At 35.8% G+C, this 10,000-nt stretch overlaps 1 protein-coding gene across 1 annotated transcript in view; it reads left to right on the forward strand.

Annotated features, from left to right (window-relative positions):
* The first annotated feature begins 8,155 nt into the window (after window positions 1-8,155).
* The window catches only part of LOC135216821 (uncharacterized), a 43,713-nt gene continuing 41,868 nt past the window's right edge, over window positions 8,156-10,000 (forward strand). Inside the window, exon 1 of the mRNA XM_064252322.1 lies at window positions 8,156-8,615. The gene's annotated coding sequence lies outside the window, so the exon portion shown is untranslated. The remainder of the gene's footprint in view (window positions 8,616-10,000) is intronic.

The raw sequence follows: 10,000 nt of genomic DNA on the forward strand, positions 1-10,000 counted from the left end.
GCCCAGTTATTAAAAAAATGAATGAGTGGATAGGTAACTAGGAGTATTTCGGTGGCACACGATTTCAGTTCGGGAATATGTGAAAAAAAAACGTAAGCTATCAAGACCTATTCAAATTTCGAATGTCGCAAAAGTAATTTTTATTATATGTATTTTCTTCCCGTCCTTCAAAAGAGCAATAACACCGCTCAAGTACAAGACCACCTCCTCTTCCTCTTCCTCTTCCTCCTACCTTCCCGTCTACTCACGCCTCCCCCAACTACACCTTCCCCCTCTTCTCCTGCCCTGCCTTCCCCTCTTCTCCCCCTCCTACCCTTGGTTCGTTTATATTACCTGCCGACTCTCTCTTCCAGAAAGACGGACGATTTTGACGTCCCTCTTGTCCCCTCTAGGAGTAACTGTTCCTCTTTAACTTGGGTGAAATAAGGATGTTACCGACATCACCTTAGGAAGAGAGCCCTTTACATAATTCTCAAATTAATGATATGAAGTTCTAGAGACCCTCTCTCTCCCATACACGTACATGCCCACACATTTAAATAATTGTATTGTTGCAATTATTTATTTTACTGTTAGAAATCAAACATTACCTCCCATAGCTTGTTATCTTAAATGTGAGTAAATTTGGCATACTAAGCAACATAGAGGGAGGGTTTGTACAACATTTATTTTTATAAGTTCTGTCGGATACTTAATTGAAATTTAGAATAAAATGCTTGGTAGATTTTACAAAGTTTAGAATAACATTTCATCTAATTTGAAATACTCTATATTCTGTTTGGAATTCCATTTCATCTCATTTGAAATACTCTGTATTCTGTTTACAATTCCATTTCATCTCATTTGAAATACTCAACATTATGTCCAAAATACTTTATAGGGCATTTGTAAACCCAAACAGCAATACGCTCCCTTTCGTCAGGCTATAACGAATAAACAATTAAAAGCACTGAAAGCGAACAAGGTCTATTGATGAACACGTTCCCGTTTCGTGAATTGAAAACGCTGCAACTTTTCTTCAGACTAATGCTTGAAGACATCACTCTCTTTTTCGAGGGAATGCTCACATGAAATATAAAGAGGACCCTCTACCAGTACAAATGCCCTGTCGGTGAATGCCTCAGCGCTTACTACATCGGTATGACCATGATGAGATTTTCAAAGAGAATCTCCTCCCATGTTCAGGAAGGCGCCATGCGTAATCACGCCAAGAATGAGCATCATATTAACACAATACGAAGTGACAGCATGGAAAGGAGAGTAGAATGCACCCGCCGGTATTCATGAGCAGAGCGACCAGACCAATCAGGTGATGCCTCCATATGCTGGCTGTGAGTCACCCACCCGGTACCACCCACCCTGTGTATCCAACGTCCGCGCGCAGCGACGGGTGCAACTATCAACGTCTAGAACAGTGGTTCTCAACAAAGGGGGAATTCCCCCACTAGGGAGGACTTTCAGTTGTAGGGGAAAATTGTGAACACCGATTGGCAGGTTCAAACTGGCTCAGGACCACACAAAACGCAGTGTGCATAGGTCCGCACTAATGTGAGGTCACGCTGGTCTTTCTCTGCGCTAGCTAGCTTGTGTGTTTGTGTTAGTATTTTGTTGGTTATTATTTGGAATGCACCAGACAATTTGGAGAGAGAGATGTAGTTTTAACATATGGCGAAAGGGTGTATGGGTCAAAAATCGATTTAGGTCTCCAAGTTAAAAAAAACATGAAGAATACCATTGATACAGTAAAGCTTCAGAGAGTGGAAAAGGATAGGAGTTCATATACAAAGAAAACGTTTTTATCTGCAAGGTATGATTTAAAAAAGGATTATGGAAAAAAAATTGACGGATGCTCACCCATTAACAACTGTTGGTTTCTTGGGTCTCCAAGGTCCTGCTTGCCGCAAATATCGTTGCCCTAAGACTTGTTGCATGTTTTTAACGATGATTTTTGAGGGGTTGCTGGCAGTTGGCGACAAATAGTAAACCAGGAACCAACTGTGCGTAACCAGCCTTGTATCCCACTCGGTCTTCCAAAGTCTCCGAACCAGTAATACCTGGCAAAACAAAAAATAACAATTAGTACTTCACGTCCTAGCTATTGTAACGTTGTTGTCAAAAAATCTATCATTAACTCTGCCTTTATAGTAATTCAACACATTACTTAACTCTGCCTCTATAGTAATTCACCACATTTCTTAACTTTGCCTCTATAGTAATTCACCACGTTACTTAACTCTGCCTTTATAGTAACTCACCACTCACTTAAATCTGCCTCTACAGTAATTCAATACATTACTTAACTCTGCCTCTATAGTAATTCATCACACTACTTAACTATCCCTCTATAGTAATTCACCACATTACTCAACCGCTTCTATAGTAATTCACCACATTACTTAACTCTGCCTCTATAGTAATTCACCACACAGTAATGTTGGTATGTTGGTTCTAAAACCGTATGAAAGAAGAAAGTACTAATTTCAGTGCTAAACAAACCTCAACAGTCTTGAGCTGGAGTTAGAGGGTGGGTTATAATGAGACTTGAAAAGCAATACGTTATGTGGAGGGGCTTTGATTTTACATAAAAACTCTAGCTCCACAGAGAGAGAGAGAGAGAGAGAGAGAGAGAGAGAGAGAGAGAGAGAGAGAGAGAGAGAAACGTTATGTGTATATGTGTATATTTTAATTTTTGTTCTTTGTCCCTTCGGACTTCAATTGTTTGATTCAGTGGAGGAAATTAAATATTCACCCCCTGGAGACAGACTAGCACAGCTCGACAAATATTGAAAAAGATTTTTCCGAGTAAGAGCAAAACGTGAGTGAAATTAGTTTTTCACTGTTCACATTCTCTCTTCTATGATTGGTGTACGGAAAATCAGCCATCCAAATCTTGTCTTGAACATTATCTTGAGTTTCAATAAAAAAAAAGAAGTTTTGTTTAAGTATGTCTTAGAGTGTTCTTTTCTTTGATACGTTTAAAGGCAATTTCTTACATGCTCGAACCATTACCGAAAAAAAGTCACTTTTCCACCAACCTATTCTAGAATAACAGGCAACGAAATGTACCACGGAAACTTTTTACCTTCATTTTGTAAGAAATATCAACATTCTGAGACAGTTAGATTGGCTTGTTAAATACATGGAATTTACATCTACCTTTCTGTTGCAAAGTATATCTGCCAGAAAGTACATAAGACATCTTAAATGGTTTCTATTTTTAACTTAGCTTTTTAAGTCCTGAACCTTGTGATTTATCATGACGTTTTCTCCCTCACTTCTGAGCTTTATCTGATCATAAACGATAAGTATTCATATTCTAAAATGATTGCTTAATTTATTGAAGGCGTTTTTATTGGATTTGCGAGGTACAATTTGGAAACGATATTAAGGAAGAGGACAGAACAGTAGAACAAGAGTACCAAGATCATTTCATAAGACCTGGTCGTTTCCTAAAATGACCCTTTTTCACTTAAAGTAAGTAGAAACGTATAACAAATCATGAAAAACTGAAGCAATGAAGTAATTCAATTGCTTAACAGTAAACTCACACCAATACGCTACGCAGAGGTCTGAAGGCATAAAGAATTTTAACTCTTTCTATTGTGTTAATAGAGCACCAGCTCACTAGATCATTCACCAAAGTGAAACAAGATCAACAAAAGATTATAAGTAAGGATGCAAGGTATACGTACAATCAAACACAATATGTCTCCGTCATGCACGGGAAGAGAAAGATTAAGCACTTCACCCCCCAAAAAAATAAATTCAGACCCAATCTAGGAAAAGATAATACACATTTTACGTAACCGTTTCAAGAAACAGAAAGTATAGAAAATAAAGTAAAATTCTATTTAAAAAAATCATGAATAGTCATTTGAATTTTCTAACACCTGTATGAAATAACATAAAATTAGTGACCATTAAAATCTTTTTAATTAGTTGATATATCAGAAGCGTAGAACTTTGCTTACGGATATGATACCCAAGATCAGTAAGAGAGTTTGATGCAAGGTAACAGAAACTGCTTTAAGACCAAAGCGTCATTATCAAGCAAGTAATATAAAGTACAGCAAATGGCTGTATCTAATATCAAATTCTAGTTCAATACTCAAGAGGAAGAAAAGCCTTTCTTGGTAGAAATTATTCGACAAATAATTATTTAGGAAAACGAGTTCAAAGATATAGCCAGTGCAAGAATTTGTAATAAGAACAAAAATACATTGCCATAGTATCACGAGATGCTTGCCGTGCCAGGCCATATTGCAAGCAGCCAGCCTTTTTACAGATAATTTTAGTTATCCAAGAAACTATACCTATGGAATATTCGGTGCCAAAAGAACGATTTTGTTGGATTTTTGGCTAAATATTTTATTATGAATAGATGTTTGAATATCTAACGATCACAAGTGTTTTGGGAATTACCAGAGTATGGGATATATATACAAGACCCTAATACAGAATCCTTGGTAGCATAACCTGCAAACCTGTTCTGACGAAGAAGGTCTCCCGAAGCAGTCATGAAACCGCACGGGAGGGAATTTCCAAGATTCGACCCACAGGACAAGCTCACATTCGCTTATTATCCACTAATTGGATAGGGGAGACCGAAGGGACGAGTAGGAAAGATAACACAAAGATTGAGGGAAGGCAGAGAATGGAAAATGACGGAAGGAAGAATGGCTGAAAATGAAATGAACGATAGGTTCAACTCGTAGTAAAGGAAATGAATGAAATCATGTAAGAAGAAATCAGTTTCATGACAATAATGATAATCATCATCATAAAAAAAACGAAAAAAAAACAGCAGTAACTTGGATGGAGACCTTCTTGGCGTATAAGTTTCTTTGTTCCAGTAGTTAAATTATAAAGGAGCTACTTTATAATTTACGCGCTGAAGCGAAGAAACTCAGGCTGAAAGGGGCCAATATAAGGTCAACAGCATACAGAGGGCCATTCTTTTAAACGAAATAATAATAATAATAATAATAATAATAATAATAATAATAATAATAATAATAATAATAATAATGCCGGAAATATAATTAAAGCCATAAACACATGGGCAGTGCCAGTAATCAGATACAGCGCAGGAATAGTGGAATGGACGAAGGCAGAACTCGCAGCATAGATCAGAAAACCAGGAAACATATGACAATACACAAAGCACTACACCCAGGAGCAAATACGGACAGACTATACATAACACGAAAGGAAGGAGGGAGAGGACTACTAAGTATAGAGGACTGCGTCAACATCGAAAACAGGGCACTGGGGCAATATCTGAAAACCAGTGAAGACGAGTGGCTAAAGAGTGCATGGGAAGAAGGACTTATAAAAGTAGACGAAGACCCAGAAATATACAGAGACAGGAGAAAGACAGACAGAACAGAGGACTGGCACAACAAACCAATGCACGGACAATACATGAGACAGACTAAAGAACTAGCCAGCGATGACAATTGGCAATGGCTACAGAGGGGATAGCTAAAGAAGGAAACTGAAGGAATGATAACAGCGGCACAAGATCAGGCCCTAAGAACCAGATATGTTCAAAGAACGATAGACGGAAATAACATCTGTCCCATATGTAGGAAGTGCAATACGAAAAATGAAACCATAAACCACATAGCAAGTGAATGCCCGGCACTTGCACAGAACCAGTACAAAAAGAGGCATGATTCAGTGGCAAAAGCCCTCCACTGGAGCCTGTGCAAGAAACATCAGCTACCTTGCAGTAATAAGTGGTACGAGCACCAACCTGAGGGAGTGATAGAAAACGATCAGGCAAAGATCCTCTGGGACTATGGTATCAGAACGGATAGGGTGATACGTGCAAACAGACCAGACGTGACGTTGATTGACAAAGTCAAGAAGAAAGTATCACTCATTGATGTCGCAATACCATGGGACACCAGAGTTGAAGAGAAAGAGAGGGAAAAAATGGATAAGTATCAAGATCTGAAAATAGAAATAAGAAGGATATGGGATATGCCAGTGGAAATCGTACCCATAATCATAGGAGCACTAGGCACGATCCCAAGATCCCTGAAAAGGAATCTAGATAAACTAGAGGCTGAAGTAGCTCCAGGACTCATGCAGAAGAGTGTGATCCTAGAAACGGCACACATAGTAAGAAAAGTGATGGACTCCTAAGGAGGCAGGATGCAACCCGGAACCCCCACGATAAATACCACCCAGTCGAATTAGAGGACTGTGATAGAGCAAAAAAAAAAAAAAAAAAAAAAAAATAATAATAATAATAATGTTGAATAAATTGACAGAATTCAGCGAAGTAATCTTATATATTATCTTTTCTATTGTTCTTATCACTCGCTTCTCTGGATAAGCGATACTTCTTACTTCTGAATAATTGGCCAATATTCATATTGGGAGAATTCTAAACCTCCCAATATGAATATTGGCCAATTATTAAGAAGTATCGCTGATCCAAAGAAGCGAGTGATAACAAAAATAGAAAAGATAGTATATAAGATTAATTAGCAGAATTCTGCCATTTTATTCAACAGAAATTGTTTAAAAGAGAGCCTTCTTCCAAAATAATAATAACAATAATTGATGGCATCAAACAATGACCAACATACATAATAACAATTCCTAATTATTTACTTTGAGGTGAGGAAGCGCTTACGACAAACATAGGCCGTTTCAAAAATATACTTTTTCTGTGGAAGTGTGTGCTACAAAGACCATAATTAAGTAAGGGGGGAAAGGGAATTTTCGAATTACGTATAATAACTTCATTATTCACACTTTTAGTATACTATTCCCTGGACTATTTGTTCAATATTAAGTAATAGCAACCCTATACCTGAATCTATGGGACTCCCGGTGGCAAAGACAGCAGTTATGAAGGCTGACATTCTCTCTCTCTCTCTCTCTCTCTCCTCTTCTCTTCTCTCTCTTCTCTCTCTCTCATCTCAAAACTAACTCTATATATATATATATATATATACTATATATATATATATATATTATTATATATGTATGTATGTATGTATGTATGTATGTATGTATGTGTGTGTGTATATATATATATATATATATATATATATATATATATATATATATATATATATATATATATATATATATATATATATATATATATATATATATATATATATATATATATATATATATATATATATATATATATATATATATATATATATATATATATATATATATATATATATATATATATATATATATATATATATATATATGGCTACGTGCAGCAAACGTACGACTTGGTTAATTACAAATATCTAAGTTCGACAGAGATTTGTAAGGTCGGAATCTGTATCAACTTAGACCTCACTTGTTGGCCGAGTCGGTCAATACGCCACTGAAGTCCTCATTTCTCCTCTGTGCGTTGGTTCGAATCCACGAGAGGACGAAATTATTATAAACTAAAAAATCGCCCTTCGGTTAACATATATGAAAATATATTAATTCCGAGGTTGGGCGAATTGCATATTAAAGGACATTTGTAGCTTAGTGCGTGTATATGAATCACGGTGATGTGATAAAAATTCATACATATCATATATATATATATATATATATATATATAGATATAGATATCTATATATATATATGAGACTATACGTAATTGAGATTATATATGAAAATGAGACTATAATGTAAACAGAATTCTTTGAGGCCCCTTTCAAAAATAACAAAAACTCAACTGACGAAAAAATAAACAAAACAAATATGCAAGAATGCTTCTAATGTGAAAACAGTAGGAAGTAACAGGCGACTGTGAGGAAGAAAAAATGTATACAAATTTCACAGGAGTCAGCTTCGAAAACAACAAAACATGGCGCTTTGTTAGTTTTGTCCAACTTTCTCAAATAGTTTGTTTCGAATAATTTTTGCATTTCGCGAATGTAAGAGAGTTCGGCAAAACATTACTATTAAACAAAAAGCGGGCGTGAGGTTATACCTTTTCATTGAAAAAGAAAATTAAAGCAACGGAACAGACTGCACTGTATGCCACCTCCTGCGGGCACATATCCATGAAGAAAAGAAAAGAAAAAAAAAGTCAGAAGAAGAGGGTCGTTTAGCGATGCGCATCTTTTAGCGGGCCTGTATATATACCGAGGAAAAGGTGGCCACGACCAGTGTGTCGTTGACCGTGGAGTGAAGCGCAACCTGTAGGCGTTCTGCGTTCCCAGTTGACCCAAGTCGATTAATGACTGCAAGTTCGTGTATTAGGCCTGTGAATTTATGTGATGATTGTTACCTAACTCTTACAAGTGTGGTAGCTTCCTACGTTCAATACTGATGTACTTTGCTAGTCAGTGCGTCCGATACGTCATTGTAAAACCGAAATATTTTGAGGTTTACCACAAAACTCGAGACGATCGAAATATTTCCAAAGGCTGAAAGGCGAATTCAACAGCGGTGAATTCTTTCTCATTCTTCTTTTCTTCAGCAAGGCTGGATCTGACATAGAACTGGCTTGATTGTTTTTCCCTAACTTCTCTTTTCAAAGAACTGCAACCTAATTGGATTTCTTCAAAGGAAAAAAAGGAGCGAAAAAAATTCCAGCACAGCGAACTTGTCGACAAAAATCAGTGCTAATGGTGGGTGTCTGGTTAATTTAAAGTTGTGATTTTTATCTTGATCTTTTAGAGTTATATGATAGAGTTTTATGTCCGTGAAAATACTTTTTTTTCTATTTTCTAAGAAGATTTGTGGCTGCATGTTAAATGTAAGTAAACTGTATATTTTGCAAGATATCAGGTTTCACGTATGAACTTTACTAGTGGGCCCCCACCCAAAAAAAAATGGATTCATTAATTCCTGAGAGAATAAAACTTGATTACATGATGAAATTTTACCTTGGTACACTAATATGAAACTGACAGTTTCGATCACGTAGATTTATATGACTCAGCAAACTTTAACATCGATATTTATTAATCTTTATTAAAAAATGGTTGCCCGATAAATGATAAAAGATACTCTTCATAATAATATAGATTATAATTAACAATATTGCGTCTCAATCTTGTACATTCACAAGTCAATGAAAATTAATACTTTCTCTAAGTTTTCTTCTATATGACGGTATCGGTTTGTTGTGCCTGTGGAAGTTTATTAAAAGATGTCAATTATGAAACGAATTAGATTTGAAATAAACGGGGAAAAACAGACAAATGCAAAAAAAAATTAGCAATTAATAAATTATAAGAATAATGAAAATGGTTTTTTATTTTATTTTACAACAGTCAATAAAATCTTATCTTTCTCCATAGAAAGTTCTGTCTTCATAGGTTTTTACACTTACAAGCAATTATTACATGAGCTTAGAATATCTTCCATTATATGTTCCTCTAATTTCATTATGAAATCTTTCTTCAAGCTTATACCCATTAGGAGAGGATTCTTAGATTTCCAACAGTATAATTTAAATGGAAAATTGTAATCAGACGACCACGTACCACAGGTTACATTACAAGGCTAAAAAAACAAAGCTATCACCAGATCATCAAAGTTTATCATGTTTTGAAAATGCTGCAGGTCTCGTTATCTGGTTAAATAAACCAAAGTAAAAATATATAATGATATACCTAAAAACTCTCTTTCAAGATCATGACAGGACTCTATCCATACTTAAATGCAAACACACTAGTCATACATCAAGGAATACATCATTAAAATAAATAAATGGAAACGGTAGAATGACTTAGTAAGTGATTAGCATCATAGAAACAATTTCAAGGGAAAAAGGTACATATCGCTTGACGCGGAAAACCCCTCTACAAATATTGATTTTAATACCCGATTTATTTGCGTTTCATCCCTATCTTGTGTTTTGCAATTAGGAGGACACACACGATTTCTCTCTCTCTCTCTTTATGTGTACACACACACACACCACACACATACACACACACACACACACACACACACACACACACACACACATATATATATATATATATATATATATATATATATATAT

This window comes from Macrobrachium nipponense, chromosome 6, assembly GCF_015104395.2.
Source record: "Macrobrachium nipponense isolate FS-2020 chromosome 6, ASM1510439v2, whole genome shotgun sequence".
Classification (NCBI taxonomy): domain Eukaryota; kingdom Metazoa; phylum Arthropoda; class Malacostraca; order Decapoda; family Palaemonidae; genus Macrobrachium; species Macrobrachium nipponense.